The sequence below is a fragment of the Cyprinus carpio genome, unplaced genomic scaffold, assembly GCF_018340385.1.
Source record: "Cyprinus carpio isolate SPL01 unplaced genomic scaffold, ASM1834038v1 S000006731, whole genome shotgun sequence".
NCBI classification, from domain to species: Eukaryota; Metazoa; Chordata; class Actinopteri; order Cypriniformes; family Cyprinidae; genus Cyprinus; species Cyprinus carpio.
In genome coordinates this window covers 811,056-827,416 of record NW_024879334.1, presented here as the reverse complement: position 1 = coordinate 827,416, position 16,361 = coordinate 811,056, and the positions used below count along the sequence as shown (strand labels likewise).

Genomic DNA, 16,361 nt, shown 5'->3' with positions numbered 1-16,361 from the left:
CGGAAAGAACCGCAAGGTGGAACAAACAAATGATCCCGTTTAGAGTGGCAGAGAGAGGGACTTCCGTGACAAAAAACAAAAGCTGAATTCCATCAATATCATTCAATCATATAAACCAGGGTGTTTTCAAAGTGACCTGCTGAGTTCTCGACCAGACTATCCACAAAAAAGAGCTTTTTGGAGGATGGTGAAATAAACTTAATGACCCCTATAAACCCCCACACACAACACTGCTCAACTAGCTTACTATCAACCCCACACCCATGTGCAAACCATTGTAACCATCTCAGCCATTAGCCGCAGACGGTGATGCCGTGACCACTGTGCTAATCGAACACGGGCACTTTCGCTAGACCGGTTTCTGGGCCCTCATATATATTGAGGAACAGATCCCAAAAAACATCACAAACATACAGTCAAGTTGGCAAATACGACTGAGGAGCGCTGAACAGTGTCAGCCCGAGGGTTCTGCTACAGGACCTAACTGATTATTCGCAAAATACCGTCTCAAAGCTATTTACGAAAAGGAACCAAAGGTTTATGCCAAAAAATAACCGATAGAAGGAGTACCATCATCATCCTCATACACACCTGGACAGTTTACTCCCCCCCCCCCTCGGCATTTTGTACACAAATTATCCGCATCAAACGTCAGGAGCAAACCGTTCCGCAAAAACAGCAAATGTTTTTTTTTTTTTTTTTTTTTCTAGAAAAGGAAAGAATAGGAGAAAAATACAACCTGGGGTAAAGCTGTGGGTCCAGGCGAAGGGCAGGCGTCTGATCTTAACGCCCCCTTTTGCCCTTCCACCTTCCCCCTGGCGCCGCCAGTGTTTCACTGTATTTCCTCTCATTGTCATCATGCATTGTCGATAGGCGATCGCCGGCCAGTTCCTCAAGTTAGTCAGGAGCTCGAAACCATAAGCGGTAATCTAGACGGGACGATCGGACCGAATCTTGGCTGTTGGGAGGGATCTGGTCTTCAGGCTTGGACCACGCTTCGGATACCTTTATTCTCCTCTTTCTGGAAACAAACGTTCAAACAAACACACACACACACAAGAAAAAGGTACGAACGTTAGCACCGCATAGAAAGATTGCACTGTATTCTACTAATTTTATCCTCTTACTTCATTTGGTGGTTCCTCAAATAGTTTAATTTGGGGTTGTAAATAAACTCTAAATATTTACAATATCAGACAAATGAGGAAAAAAATGTTATATCTCTAACTGGCTGATAACAATTCTGTTATCACAACAACCTAGTGTTATTTTTAATATTCATTTTTATGGTCTACTTTTATTATAGTATTCAGTCATAAATATGTTACCATAGGTTTTATCGGTTATTTTCGCTCTTTGCAATTTTATGAGCCTTTTCTTTAACCCGTATACATACCTATAACATATCATTTTTAAATAGCTTCTGTAATTTTTAGTAAATTTTTCAACGTTGAACAAAAAACGTAGAAATGTTACTTTAAATAAACCAGTGGAATGCTTTCTTGACTAATCTATTTTAAATTACCCAAAATGGGTAAAACTTTCTTATGTTTACAGATTCGATTCTCACGATTAACTTAGTTTGTTTTTTAGCATGCATATTAGCTTACTAACTAGCCGATAATCTTATTCTAACTATAATTAAGGCAGCAATTAGGAGTTTGTTCAGGGATGACTCTTAGCTAGATAGTGAAGAGTGGTTCCTATTCTAACGAGTGTACCAAAACACGATTCTTTCAATACGCCCCATTTAGTAATCCAAATACATGCTTATACACTCGACTTCTGCTTATGAGAATACATGAGACCCTGTGACAAGGGTCCATTACTGTGCGAAAGAGAGGAAGTGCTAACCTGACTCAAAGTCAGAGCAACTATAGGTCCTCCTCTGCACGCCTCTAAACCGCCCCTGAATCCGCCTCCACCCCAGAGGGAGGGGCATGAACGAGCACCCCTGCTAGCCGCCACGCCTCCCGGACCGCCACGGGAATGCCATGGTTTCTTACGCCACCTTCTTGCCGCGGAAATACCACACCGGTCCACGATGTAAGCGCAGCGGAATACCGAACGTCCTCTGCGTTCATCCTCCCTCTCCTCGACCAGGTCGCCCTCCGCTCCCTGAGATATCCAAAAATACATCAGAAAGCAAATTCAACCGTGTGTCATTACTTCTGTTGTGTGCCAGCCGCAATGTCCATAAGAATGATCCATCTCTTTGGCAAGATTGCTGGTCTAATCTGGAACATGTGTACGGGACCTTCGTCTTGCGTAGGTGAGCTAGATTTGCGATTATGATAGTATAACAAACAGCTGGTTCTATAACCAGATAGCTCCCGATTGTATTTATGAACAAACTTTGCCACTGAAAGTGTCAGTGTCCATGACTTGTCGGTTGTGATAACATATTAGAAGGCAGCTAATCCTGTTTAAAAAAAAATGCATACTTGAAAACACAAAGCGAGCATTTCTGTTGCCTTTGGTTATCTATTTAATCAGGTTTTCAAAAACTTCTAACCAACTTAATTTAAAATATTAAGATGTCGCCCGTATTAATATTTGAAATAGCTTCATAAACACATTAGCATGTCAATATACATTTTATACTATATAATAAAAAGACGGCACTGCACCTTTCCGAAAAGAACCTCCACGATTTCTCCTTTCTAGAAAATGGATCCCAGAACCTGAGAGCGGATCTGCCACACGCATTAGATGATTCATTCAACAGTTCACTTCTGAACTTCACCACAACAAATTACTACACACAGGCAAATGGAGAGAGATTAGACTGAATGCACTCAAACAGCATCTACCAACACTGTTTGAACCAGCTCAGGTACAAGATAGATGTTAAACGCTGATGCTTTTTCATGACTCACTTGTCTGGCATCAGACTGTTCCACCAAAAAAAACTGACTAGTATATATTCTATTTCTCGTCGACTTGAGCACCCCTCTCGTAGCAAAGTCATGTGTGGACAATTATAGCCATTACTGTCCATAGCACGGGTACCCGCAATATTCCCAGCCCCTCCCCCCCGCTGAATATTGCATTACGGCTTTCATAACTTGTGTCACACTGCGAGAGACCCACCTGTGCTAAGGACACCCCTCCTGGGCCTACTGGGGTTGAAGATACCTCTTTGATAACCCGGATTTTGATCTGTTAGGTATTGGCGCTGTTTTCAAGGCCATGATGTGTGAATCTAAAAGATGTACTCTGTTACTTTCTCGATACGAATACAAAAAACATAAGTCGTACGCTTTCAGAATTTCTGTTCAATTTGTCACATAATGTAAGTACTCTTAATTTGTCGGACTAGACATCAATATTATATGTTTGATCATTCAATGTCCATCTGTCGTCATTAGTCAACAACTCACTCTAGAGGAGGAAGCATTTTTGCTAATCTATAGTGTACTATATTTATATTGATTAGGTGTTTACAGACATTAACAATATGTTATCTAAATTCTGCTAACTATAATCTTTTTTACTTTTGCTAAATATAACTTGTGTTACCAAATGAGAAGTTTTTCTCCTCAAGAAAATTCACCATTTTATTTCCAAACGAACTCGTATCGTAATCACGAAGTTCCGTGCCAATACCCAGCCCTAATGAACATGTTATAAAAAATACTACAAATGTTCTCAAGCAGGAGCCGAGATCTCACCTGAGTCGCCACATGAGATGTTGTCGAAGAAGGACTTGGATTTGTCATAGTAACAGTTGGGTCCCAGTGGATCCTCCTCATCAGCGTTGCACTTCACTGTTCTGGGGTCTCCACACCTGAATCGGCCTTTCTCCTCTCCCGCTCAGAGTCTTCTCTGATTTCTCACTCTTCTCTCATCTGCAGCGCAGAGTGACATTAAAAAATACTGACATTTTTAAAAAATCAAACCTAACAATGAATACTGCACTCTGTGTGAGTGTTGATGTACACATGTTATACAGTTGCTTTCACCCCAACCACGAGTTTTCCTTCCCTACCCACGCACGAGTGAGCACACTTTAATCCCTTGAGTTTGTTTTGGAACCTCGCCGGTCGATCTCTTACTCTTTATTGAACTGTGCATTGCGCCAACTCCTCAAAGTCACAAAGTCACTTTTCTCAACAGTTCATTGGTCCTATCCTCTACGCCCGTTTAATGCCTGCCCTCGCCCATGTTGCCTAGACGCATGCCTCCGCCACCACTGCCCTCCGCCTTTCTCACTGGCAGGTAGCTTTACCCGGCGGGGGATGCGGAGAGAGACCGAAACCTGGATGAAGTGAGAGGACAACAAGCGTGTAGGTTACTGAGGAGCACCACAAATGAAGGTGTATGGTCCTGCATCATGTTTATTGCAGAAGCGACCCCCCGGACAGGAGTTTTAAAGCGAGGGACGCCCCGAGCCCTCCCTTACTCACCCACAGAATGCCGCTTTTATTTGGATCTTTGTTATCAGGCCTGTTTGAGTCGGATTCTGGTCGAGGAACTCCTTTCGTGGAACATCAGATCGCATGTAGCCCCTAAACAACATATATCATAAATTAATGTCCTGCAGGTGAAAAAACTCTTACTTCAGCTATATATGCACAGATAAACTCACTTATGCTTTATCATTTTCCAATGCCGCGGATATCTCACCTTTTTGTTCCTGGTTTTCTACAGCAGCAGATTAATGTTAGACTCGGAGGTGTCTGAGAGGTCGGGGAACAAACCGTGGAGGCAGGCATCGTTCCAAGGCTCCTCTGACACACTTGCGTACTGGTTGTGCCAGTCCGCAGACAGGGGCCTGACCTGGGGCCGCTCTGGACCGCTTTTTTATTTTTGCTCCGAGGGTCGGGTCTTCCTCGAAGGTCTCCACGAGATGGGCTTTGAACGAACCCCTCAACCTGAACCGAGCGAGGACACAATTCAGACTCACAAAAAAACAACAACACGACAACGTGGACAAGAGTTAGAGGATGCGACCACATGTGTGAGTATGTGCGAGCCTCTGTATCATTTAACGTGATAAACGCGGAAGGAAAGAGTGCTCCCAGTCCACTAAAGAAAGAAACATTGGCAGAAAAACAATTAGAACAATTTACTCTGATGTGGTAGACGAAGTTTGTTTCTTCATGCGGAAAAGATTTGGTCTTTAAATTGTACTCATTTTACATCACTGTCTCACCAATGGATCCTCGCTGCCAGGATGTAAGAAACAAAATCCATCAAGGTCAAAGTACGAGTCCATACTTCGTCCCGATCCGATCCGAGTCATTAAATATTGAGTATCTGCCGATACAGAGTCCTGATCCGATACTTGTATTCTCCCTAGTGCTTGGTGCACATTTGAGAGCCCATTAAAGTTATTCCAAATCAATCCCATGTATACAAGGGATGTGCAGAGACTTTCTAAGCAGGGGCAAAATGGAAAAAAAAAAAGGGGGGGGCATGTATCATCACTATTATCCAATTCTAACAATTCGTCTCTCTCTCTCTTTATATATCTTTCCAATAATAAGATTCACACTATCTCTTTATATATATGCAAGCACTTTGCAGACATTGTTGGGGACTGTGGGGTAACAATTACATAATATAAACTTGTATTTTATGTTTATAATAAGCAGATTAATTGCAACGAAAAGGGAAAAAAAAGTTTGAGATAAGGTTAGAATAGCCATGAAGTTCACGAAAGACAGAATGCCAGTCAAGTCCCAAAGCAAGACACAACCCATAGCCAACATCGTCTATGACAACGATGTCACAGAAAATATTAAATAAAATGGACTGTGGAGTGATTCCTTACACATTTAGTAGGCACATCAACATACGCTGAACACTTAATCTTTAAGATTTGTGCAGGATTTCTCTCCTGGTTCAGAGGAGAAAGCGTTCAGTATTATGGATAGAAGACTCATATTTTATGCTGGGTAAAGGAACGGTTTAAAGGTTAAAAGTGTCTTTAACTTCAGCTTTTCTACCTTCTTCCGGATGTAGTGTAACTGATGGACTGCGCCCTCAGTGGTATGGATTATACTTGATGTTTTATCAGATGGTGTGTTTGGACTCTCATTCTGACGGCACCCATTCACTGCAGAGCATCCATTGGATGAGACAGCTGATGCAATGCTACATTCCTTCAAATCTGCTGATGAAGATTTTTAACAAACTCATCTACATCTTGGAGTACTTTTTCAGCAAATGTTCATTTGTCCGTGTAACTATTCCTTTTAAGACAACACGAAATGAGCATAATTTACAATGCATTTAACTTCTGTAATGTGCCATCACAGGCAGTGGGGAATTTGCCATATTCACCATCTGATGACTGGATTGTGTACATATGTGGTATGATTACTATGCTAATCACTTATTTAGAAGGAATTGACACTTGGAGTCACTAAAACACGGCAAAGAAAGACACATGCTGTAATTACGACCAAAAGACACACACACTAAAGCCATTCTCCTTCACACTGATCAGCACCGCGGTATTCTCCGGTTTACCTTTCGGTTTGGTACTAGACACTTCAGCGACGCCGAGATGAGTGCGGGTCGGGAAAGAGCAGTAGCCTCTGGGACAGAGGCCAGGTCACTAGTGTCCTCGCCTCCTCGCTACCGAACGCAGGACCTGAGCTGCCCCTTCCTGTGAGGAGAGGAAGTGCACAACTTTAAGTGTGGGCTTTAACACATCACACACTCGGAGAGAAACCCCTCATATGAAGTCTTACATAAGAGCCAAACACCTCGATTGCAGTTTCAAGCCCTTCTGATAAGAGCCATCTTGAGCTTAACCATATGTCTCACTCAGAAATCATATTTTGCCTTTTGCATCCACCACATGTTCTCCACCATTAAAAAGTTAAGATTAACCTTTTATAAATAATAATAATAACTCCTTCGCTCTTATCGATGGCCATCCTCGTCTCCAGGCTAAGTGTTACTTTGTATTGACTTGCAAAAACTCTTTAAAAAGAAGCACAAAATCTCCGGCTCTGATATTATGAAGCGCCTAGCTGATTGGCAACAGTTGTAAACTGTAAAAAGAAGTGTTTTAGGCTCCACCCATGAGACCGGCGGTCGACATGTTTTACATTTCTGGTTCTTGCAGCACATATTATAAGTGTGCAATATAAAAACATTTAGTTTAAAAATAAAAATGTGTTTAACTTCTAATATGCAAATAGACACTTGTGAATATATTGTCAATCGCCATCATATTTATATATTTACGTCTAAAAAAAAGCCAGCTATCATCTTAACTTGCACTGTTTCTTATGCCATGTCATAATGTTTACAATTTAAAGACACGGCAAGACACCACCGGTGAAGAGAGTAAAATAAAAAATAAAACTAATAGTAAAAAATGAAGACAATCTAACAGATATAACCATAATTCCCCAGCTGATTAAATACAGTACATCAAGGTCAGTTGTTTTGTACGCTACAGCACGCTTTCTGAAATGTTATGTTTCTAAATATGCACTTATTCTTAATTGTATACAACTCAAATCAACATTTAGAATATCCACCGTTTGTTTGCTGTAAAAATGTCTCGAACATTTGCCTTTGAGATTTGAGATTTTTGTGTGTGATATCTGGCATAAATTCAAGTAATGTTTTGTTTTGTGTACTCTCTTCTAAACACCATCTCCACTGCTGGAAGCTGTAAGAGTGGGAGTGTGATCGCACGCACAAGCAGCCGCGGACCGTGACCGCCGCCCGAACGGCTGTGGGTACCATCGGACTGGAGCTGAACTGGCTGTACGGGGCCCGACTGAAGGGGGCGCATTTACGGTTTTTACCCTTGGAAGGAAGGAGCCGCGGGACCCGCGCTGGAAGCCAGAGAGGACTGCACACAAACACAAGAACGACACGGGTCAATATTCACTCCGCCGTCTGCTCTGCACACACACCTGAACGCGTGAAGCTCACCTGCACGATGGCGGGATCCTGAGGAAGGTTGCAGGTGGGTTTGGGCGGAGCTCGCACACCGTCAGATCTTTGATGTCACTTCCTCTGAATATGATGTACTCAAAGACATCTTCTCGAGGAGGGATCGGTCTGTCCGTGGGACGGTCCTCAGTGCCAAAGGACTTCACTAGAAAAGACAAACAGATTACCAGGGGACACATTAGTTATTATGCTCACAAGGGATCCTTGTATGTTTACTCCAATTCTGTGTATCTGCACTCCATTTAGGCCAGATCTAACAGTTAATCCGGGTATTAAAGCAACCCCATATCTGATGTGTGTGTGGATTGAATGTGTACATTCAGCCAGGGCTATAACAGCACTCTCTTATGTTTGTCCTCTGTAGGTGTAACGTTATATATATATATTTAGTGTAATTTTGAGTATATGCGTGTGTGTTTATTGCACGTACCCCTCAGCCAGAGCCTACAGTGCTGTTCTCAGTGTCGATGGTGTATATAAAACTCCCTCATATCGGATCTCGGCCTTTGAGATCAGACTGATCTTGCTGCCGATGTAAGGCGTCCCTCCGCTCATCCTTCCGCTTGAGTTCACTCCTGCGCTCCTCTGATCTTCTGCGCGCACGGTTTGATCGGACTGAAGGCTGCTTTTTCGGTAATTCGGTGTCGTTTTCTTTCAGCCTGGGTTTCTTTAACACGACATGGCCGAATTCATTTTCCTCCCGCACTGAGCCGAGATGCATGCTGGGAAACGCGCCCCCGACGCTCCCTCACGGTATCGCGAGAGTTCAGTATGACTCCCGTTACTTTGGGAATTACGTAAGAGGCGAAATGCGATTTAACGCTGTGGGAAGTAAATAATTAGAAGGTTTTACTTAAATGGGTATGAAGGGATTCTTTTATATCCCCATGCACACGTGCAACTGTACATTATATTATAATATAAAAGTTAAAACAATAATCCCTGAAATCCCGCTCAATCTGCAATATATTTATTATTAAAGCCTGTGAAACTGTAATCTATGATCTCAGTTATAGCCAATGAGGAGGGCTGAGGAATTTGTTGATGCACAATTACACATGCTAACAGCAGAACTGAAGGATTATTTAATCATAAACACCGCTGTACACTGAAACATAACTACACATAACACGGGTTAAATCTTTATTATGTCATTCCAAGTATTGAATTTACATGATTTGATATCAGAAACTTGATGTCATAAACCCATCCCCCCCATAACTGAATTTCTTATATATGCTACTCTCTGATACATGTCTGCCATAGTTTAAACCGCTGACTTTTTACTCTGAGTTCTGTTTCTGCTCAGGAGCGTTCCGTCAGAACGTTAAAAGAACAATAACATTCTCGCCAGTTGACGTTATACGTGAAATGTTCGTGGTAAAGTATTACTGCCGTCTTTTAATAAACGTTTTTTCAAAACATTATCAGCATCACGAAAACATTATCTAATCATTGTTTTCTGAAACATTTTAGTTTGACGTTTGTCTTGTATTTTTTTTTAATGTTACTTGTTTCAGAACGTTCAGAGAACATTCAAAAGTAACATTTCCATAAAACATTCAAAAAAAAAAAATGTAATGAACACATAACATTCGCAAAACTAATAAAAACGGTTCTAAAACATTTTAAAACTGGATGTTTTAAATGCTCTTAGAACATATTTTTCTTAGCTGGGGACCTTTTTATTATAAGAGAGACAAAATTAATATTTATTTTTTCTTATGTAATAATATCAATGTCTATCTGTAAGTGTATGGTACTATCTATCTATCTATCTATCTATCTATCTATCTATCTATCTATCTATCTATCTCATCTGTCTGTCTGTCTGTCTGTCTGTCTGTCTGTCTATCGTCGTTCCCTCCAACTCGTGTGTAGTATGTTGAGTTGTAACAGGGGGACAACTGTTTGGTTTTGGCCCTCTGACGTCACATCCATTCCCACAATGCCATAGTAACACGACTGCGCACTCGCGCTCGTGGACGCGCACCAGCAGACAGCCCATCACACACAGAGCCGAACATGGCGGGCACCTCCGACCCCTCTGGAAGACATGCTCTTCTCCGAGGTGGACGAGAAAGCCGTGAGCGATCTTGTGGGCTCGCTGGAGTCTCAGCTGGTGGGCCAGAGCGAGCCGCCCGCCGCGCAGCCCGAAAACGCGCGCCCGGGCAGCGCGAAGCAGCAGCAGGCAGGAGGAGGAACAGCGCGCAGCTGCCTGCTCCTGTAGACTCTCCAGCAGAACCACAACAACAAGCACAGCAGCAGCAGAACGCGCGGAAAGCTGCGCGCAACCCGGATTCCGACCCGAAAGACGCGCCAGCACGGATAAGCACTCCAAAGCCCTGGAGAAGGAGAGCCCTCTGAAGTCGCACGGCAGCATCATCATCATCACTACGGCAGCGGCGGCGGCAGCAGCAGCAGCAGCAGCATCCGACGCTCCTGCACCGGGCAACAAAGGTGAGAGCCCGAGGGACACCCGCAAGAAGCACCCGGGGAATACGCGCGCGCTGCGCTCCGCAGCATCCCACAGTCTCAACGGCAACGGAGGCGCTGCAGCATCAGCATCACCCAGCACCTCCAGCCCGGGCAGCTGCGACTTTCACCGTGTCCAGTAACCCGCAGGCGATCGGCGCTGGACCGCGGGACGCCCACCATCGCGCTGCACCGACTCCCGCGTCACATCATCGCAAGCATCGCGCAGAATGGAAACGGCACATCCGTGTCCGCGCTGGGGTCCAGCAGGGGCGCGCGTATCGGAGCGGCGGGCGCGCAGGTCAACCACAGCAATCCACCCGCGGACGCGCCCGGGAACAACGCGAAACCCGCGGCGACCTCGGCGCCTTCCCACCGCGGCCACAGCAGCGCCTGTCAAACCCGCTGTCAGTGCGGCTCCGGTCATCAGACCCGGGCGCAGACACAGACGCAGCCGCAGACGCAGACGCAGCCGCCTGCACAGCAGAGGAAATCGTAACGCCGCAGCTGATTGTCAGACCACCGCAGCAACAAACTACAATACAGCGCCGCCCGGACTTCACCTCCCACCAGGTACTTGCGACTCTTCTCCAACGTTAGAATGACCAGGAAAGTGATGCACTCTGAACATAAACAGCTGGAAGTCTGGTGTGATGTGTGAGCACACACCGTGACCCAGATGAAAACTCTCTAATAGCGCGAGCTTCTTATGCACACCATCAACTTTACACATCGTAAACACTGATGCTTTTTTTTTCCCCCCCCACCCCCCCCCACTTGGGTTAGGAGGAGACGCACCATACACTTGTTAGCTCTTCTAACACTATCTCTGCTTGATTGATCTTTTAAAAACACCAAATGAAAATTCCTATGCAACCCAATTTATATTTGATCGCAAACTTTCAAGCATCACGGTTAAACAGACTCATTTGGCATCATTTTTTCCCCCAGACATCACACAACCATCGCATGAATTCTTTTAAATGGTAAATGTTTCAATGTTTTAAAACATAAAGCGGCTTAAAACATTTGGTTCCATTATGGGACCAAAAAGTGTTTGTTCCTCTTTAAGTTTTATTTTTTTTTTAACTGTTTTTTTTTTTTTTTTTTTTTTTTTGCCATTATCTATAGTAATAGTTATTAATAAACACAAATAAATTCGGTGGCCCTAAATAGTAAATTAGACACTAAAGTGACACTTAAAACTGATGGCAAATGTCATTAGAACCTCGTGTCCTTTTATCTACCATTCAAAGTGTTTTTTTTTTTCTCAAAAGATGACTTAATTTCAAACTTTTTTGTCAGAGGTTTTGCTTGAGAAGTGTGTTTCAGACAGACATTATGCTGGGCTTCTGATATGGTCTTTATGTACTATTTTTGCATATAATATTCGTGACACTCATAAGATTTTAAAAAAGTGGTGACTCAAGTCTCCAGATACTTTATTCTCTACTGAATTATGTATACATTTCCAGTATTTGTAAACAAACTTCACACCAGATGATGTGGATGTAAATTGCATTTGTGAGTTGATCAAATACTTTCCTGGAGCTGCAGCATTGAACTGTTCGCGTGCTTCAGAAAACCCTCAGAAACACTGATCTGAAGAGCCTTTAATGCAACATCCTGGACATTTGTCTCATCGACATCGAGGTGGTTTTACACTAAAGCTGCTGGAATGGTGAAAACGTATAGAAGAGATTCTGGAGCTAAAACACATCTGGGTTTAAATGATATCTATAACTTTACATTGGTGCATTTGGATGCTGACTGATGAGGTATTGATGGTGAATGGAAGCACAAAACTGCAGGTCAGTTTTGGAGGTCCTGCAATGAGCTAGAACCATAGATCAAAAAAGTGACTTGCTATCTTACGAGTGGGACTTTTCACACTGTTCACAGACTGCTTTCAAGTCTAGCAAAGGAGAAATCATTATTTTAATGATCAAGAATGATTCATCAGTAACCAATATGAAGCCTTAGAACAGATCACCCTGTTGCCTTTTCACTCTCTGAGTGTGTTCAAGCACTAGTTTTGTGAAACCAGTGTAAATCTGAACTTTACCTAAAATCATTTTGTAACTGTACAAATAATCAATATCTGTATTTACAGTGTATATTTTCAGGTTCCAGGTCACCATTTCTTTTCTCATCAATTTTCCTCCAAACAAAACAGCTTGAGAGTTTAGTAGTTTATTTATGAATGGTCCTTGGTTGTGATAAATGACATGTAACAGCGTACTTGCATTTCGTCTTGCAAATCAAGTTTAAATCTGCATGCATAATAGTAACAGGAAGACTGAACAATGAGGTTTATATGTTTTCTCTTGCAAGTGTTTAGCCCGTCACAAACCACAATCTTATTAAAAGTATTGAACGTTAAAGGGAAGTATGGCCAAGTATGGTGACCCATACTCAGAATTAGTGCTCTGCAATGCAAAGTGCACACACACACTGTGAACACACACACACACACACACACACACAACAGACACACCGTGACCCACCCGGGAGCAGTTGGGGGTTTGGTGCTCTCTTCAGTCATGGTATTACGGTTATTCATGGTTATTAACTCCGCCCACCCGACAATACCTGCCAGACCTGAGACTCGAACCCGCAACCCATCGGTTGCAAGTCCAGCCACGACTATCCCCCTTGTCAATCCTACTCCAATGCTATTTTTATGTATCATTTCAGGGAAATCCATGCAGATAAAAGACATCAAGACATAACACATGCAAAGAATAATAATGAATTAAAATCTGAATTAAAAATGTCAAAATTTTGGTTTCAGAAAAATGCAAAGCTTCAGCTGCTGACTGACTGTAACTTTTTATGTTTCATGCACTGATGCGCTTCTTGAAATGCTTTTCCTATCTATTTTTTATTGAATATTGTTTAAAAAAATTAGCATGTTCACAATACACGTTCTCAAACTTATTAAAATTATTTCATGTCATTTACCCAAATGCTATTTTAAGTTTATTGTTTTTAGCGAAATGCATGCACATAAAGGACATCAGACAGACACATTCAATATAAAAACAAAACCAAATGATTACTTAGAATTTGAATTATTCACAGTTTTGCTTTGTTGATTGTCATTTTTTTCATGCACGGATGAGGATTTTAGTTTTTTTCCGAGGTCAGAGGTGAATAACTCGTGTGTGTTTCAGGTATGGTGCTGGTCCGGACGGAGATGGGTCAGCTGGTGATGGTTCCTCAGCAGGCTCTGGCTCAAGCTCAGGCCCAGAACAGCGTCTCACCCCGGCCCCTCCACGCCCACCAGCGTGGCCACATTCAGGGTCACGACCCCACAGGTACAGCCTTGTAATGCTCTGGAGTCACAATAAATCTGACACACCAGATGACATTTCTGAAACTTTTTTTTCCCAAACCTCCCGCTGTAAAACTCAAATGACATCAAGCTTTTTGAATTCAGACCAGATGCATTTCAACAAACCTTTTGTTTTTGCAAAGGCAATATTGCAAATTGTTTGCAATTTGTGTCACTGATATAACAAAAAAATATCTTCTGAGAGATTGAACACACTCTACAAATTAAAAATGAATCACACGTAATCAAATCCTCTGCACAGTAAACACAGTGAGGACGGTAACTTTTATTATGCTGTCAAAAAGTTGAATTCTGTGAAAATAGAAAAAGACACCACGGCAGTGGAAACGAGTGATGATATTCATATTGTGATCAATAAACCCACTCCAGATGTGATGCTTCTTCAGAGTCCAAGTAAAGATGAAACGGCACGTGATTTGATATGTTAATAATAACCTGTTCACAGATGAAAGGAACTTCTGCGAAATTAAAGGTTACTCACACTAGCACACGTATTGTGATTTGATTCAATGAGCAGAAAAGCACTTCTGTGAACCATTTGACTTGTAAAAACAGATTCCATGAGACACAAACATTTGATCAAAAATACGATCAAAATTCCATCCATTTGGATGACACAGGTTTAACATAAACTAATAAATCGATGCATATTGTCTGTCATACGTAAATGAAATGGGTGTAAAGAAACAAAATGTTTTAAATACTCAATAACCAGTGTATTTGTTTGTAATAAATGGCATATTTTTGTTTTTCAATCTCAATATATTTTTTTCTAATTGAATATTGCTTGCCCATATTTAACAGCTAGCTATATTTATGCCTTTAAACTGAATAAAAGTTGTTTTCTCAATGAACAGATTTATGCAATTTGAAAAAAAAAAAATTTTCAAAATATTAAAATCAAAAAGATTCAAATAGTTAATAGTAAACTATGCCATGATGTTTTTGAGTTCATTTATGTAACAACCTGACAACATGCATCACAAAGTTTATGTAGTTATGTTAAAAACTGTGTAATACCTGGAAATTCATATGCAATAATAATAATAATAAAAAAAAATCTTAACCTCATAAACACAGCAAACCTGCTTATGAAAAAACTTTTTGAAACTCATTATCAATATAAAGAGATATAACAGTTCAGTAACAATTCACTATTTTCTTGTGCATGTTTTGTTTTAAAAAACATTATTTTTTTTTATTAATTATTTTCCACATGACCATCTCTACAAACTATTAAATCTTTCTGAAAGCCATTTTTCAGTCATAGTTGGATGCGATGAATGTTCATGAGAGTCACTGCTGACATCTAGTGGTGCATCCCCAGATCCAATTCATTCATTTCTTCTCATGCTAGCAGATTTACAAGGAAAACAGCTCTCTTTCTTCAGTGTTCTGTACTTTAAACACTACCTTATCTCTTTAACCAGTTTGTTTCAAATGCATTGCTCCTTCAAAAGTTATATCAAACATGAATAAGTACATAAAAAACATCCTGTTAAGCTGGTCTTTGTTGCTGTTTTCTGTTCACATATTAATCTCCCTCAACAGAATCTATATCTATGTATGTAAAAATACTTTATTTGAGGAATAGAATTTACAGCATTTGGCCACAAGAAGGCAGCAGCCATCATATTTGTTGTTTGTTATAGTATTTTTCTTTTTCAAATTATGCAAACAACTTAATAACGAGCAATGTGGTATATTTATTTGTATGATAAAAAGATCAGAGTGGTTTGTGTAATGTAATGTAGGCTCTAGTGTGTGAGCGTGTAATGTGCGCTCTTGTCCAGGCAGATGGCGCCAAGAGGCTCGCTTTTAGTAGTGGCTCAATTGGTTTAAATTTACACTGATGTTAATAATGATCTCGGCCATTCAAACGTTTAATACAACACTGCCAAATAACAAAACATTTCATTTCTGATGTGTAGCAAATTAGGATGGTTTTAACATTTGCATTAATGCTTGAGGCAGACGCATCATAATGCTAATGCCATCATAGAGCCAATACACAACGGCAGAAAAGTAGATTAAGAAACAAAGCTAATGCAGAGAAAAAAGAGAGAGGCGTTTTTTGTGCAACCATTAATAAAATGAATCATGCTATAGGCTTATTTTTGATTTTGTAGCCTCTAGACATAAAATAGTAAAAAGTTTATACAGTGTAAAATATCATAATAGACAGTAAATATACAGTAAACCTTTCAGTCAGTTGTAATGGTTATGGTGCATGGACTAATTCTAGTAATTTTGCAGTACATTCACAATACAGTAACTACACATTGTGGTGTGAACTTTAAAGTTTAAGTGTATAAGGTTACCTGCAGTAACTGGTTGTTTCCCTGAAAACTCTGTTAAGGACAGTCAGTGTTGCGGTCTGTTAGGTGAAGGTTTATATTCCCCGGCGTCTCCCTGTCATCCTGCTGTCAGTCCATTCTCTGGTTCTCACTGCGGCGGAAGACGTTCCTCTTTCCCTCCGAAACACGATTAATCATTTATCCTCCAACTGCCTGATCGCTGTAACTTTCCAGCGCGGAGCGGATGAGACTCGTTAGTGGATGGCGTTCGCCGTCAGTGTGTGTGTGTGCAATGTGGTGCG

At 41.4% G+C, this 16,361-nt stretch overlaps 1 pseudogene; it reads right to left on the bottom strand.

Annotated features, from left to right (window-relative positions):
• Positions 1–3,651: 3,651 nt before the first annotated feature.
• LOC122144594 lies at positions 3,652–8,607 on the bottom strand (annotated as a pseudogene).
• Between the last annotated feature and the right edge of the window lie 7,754 nt (positions 8,608–16,361).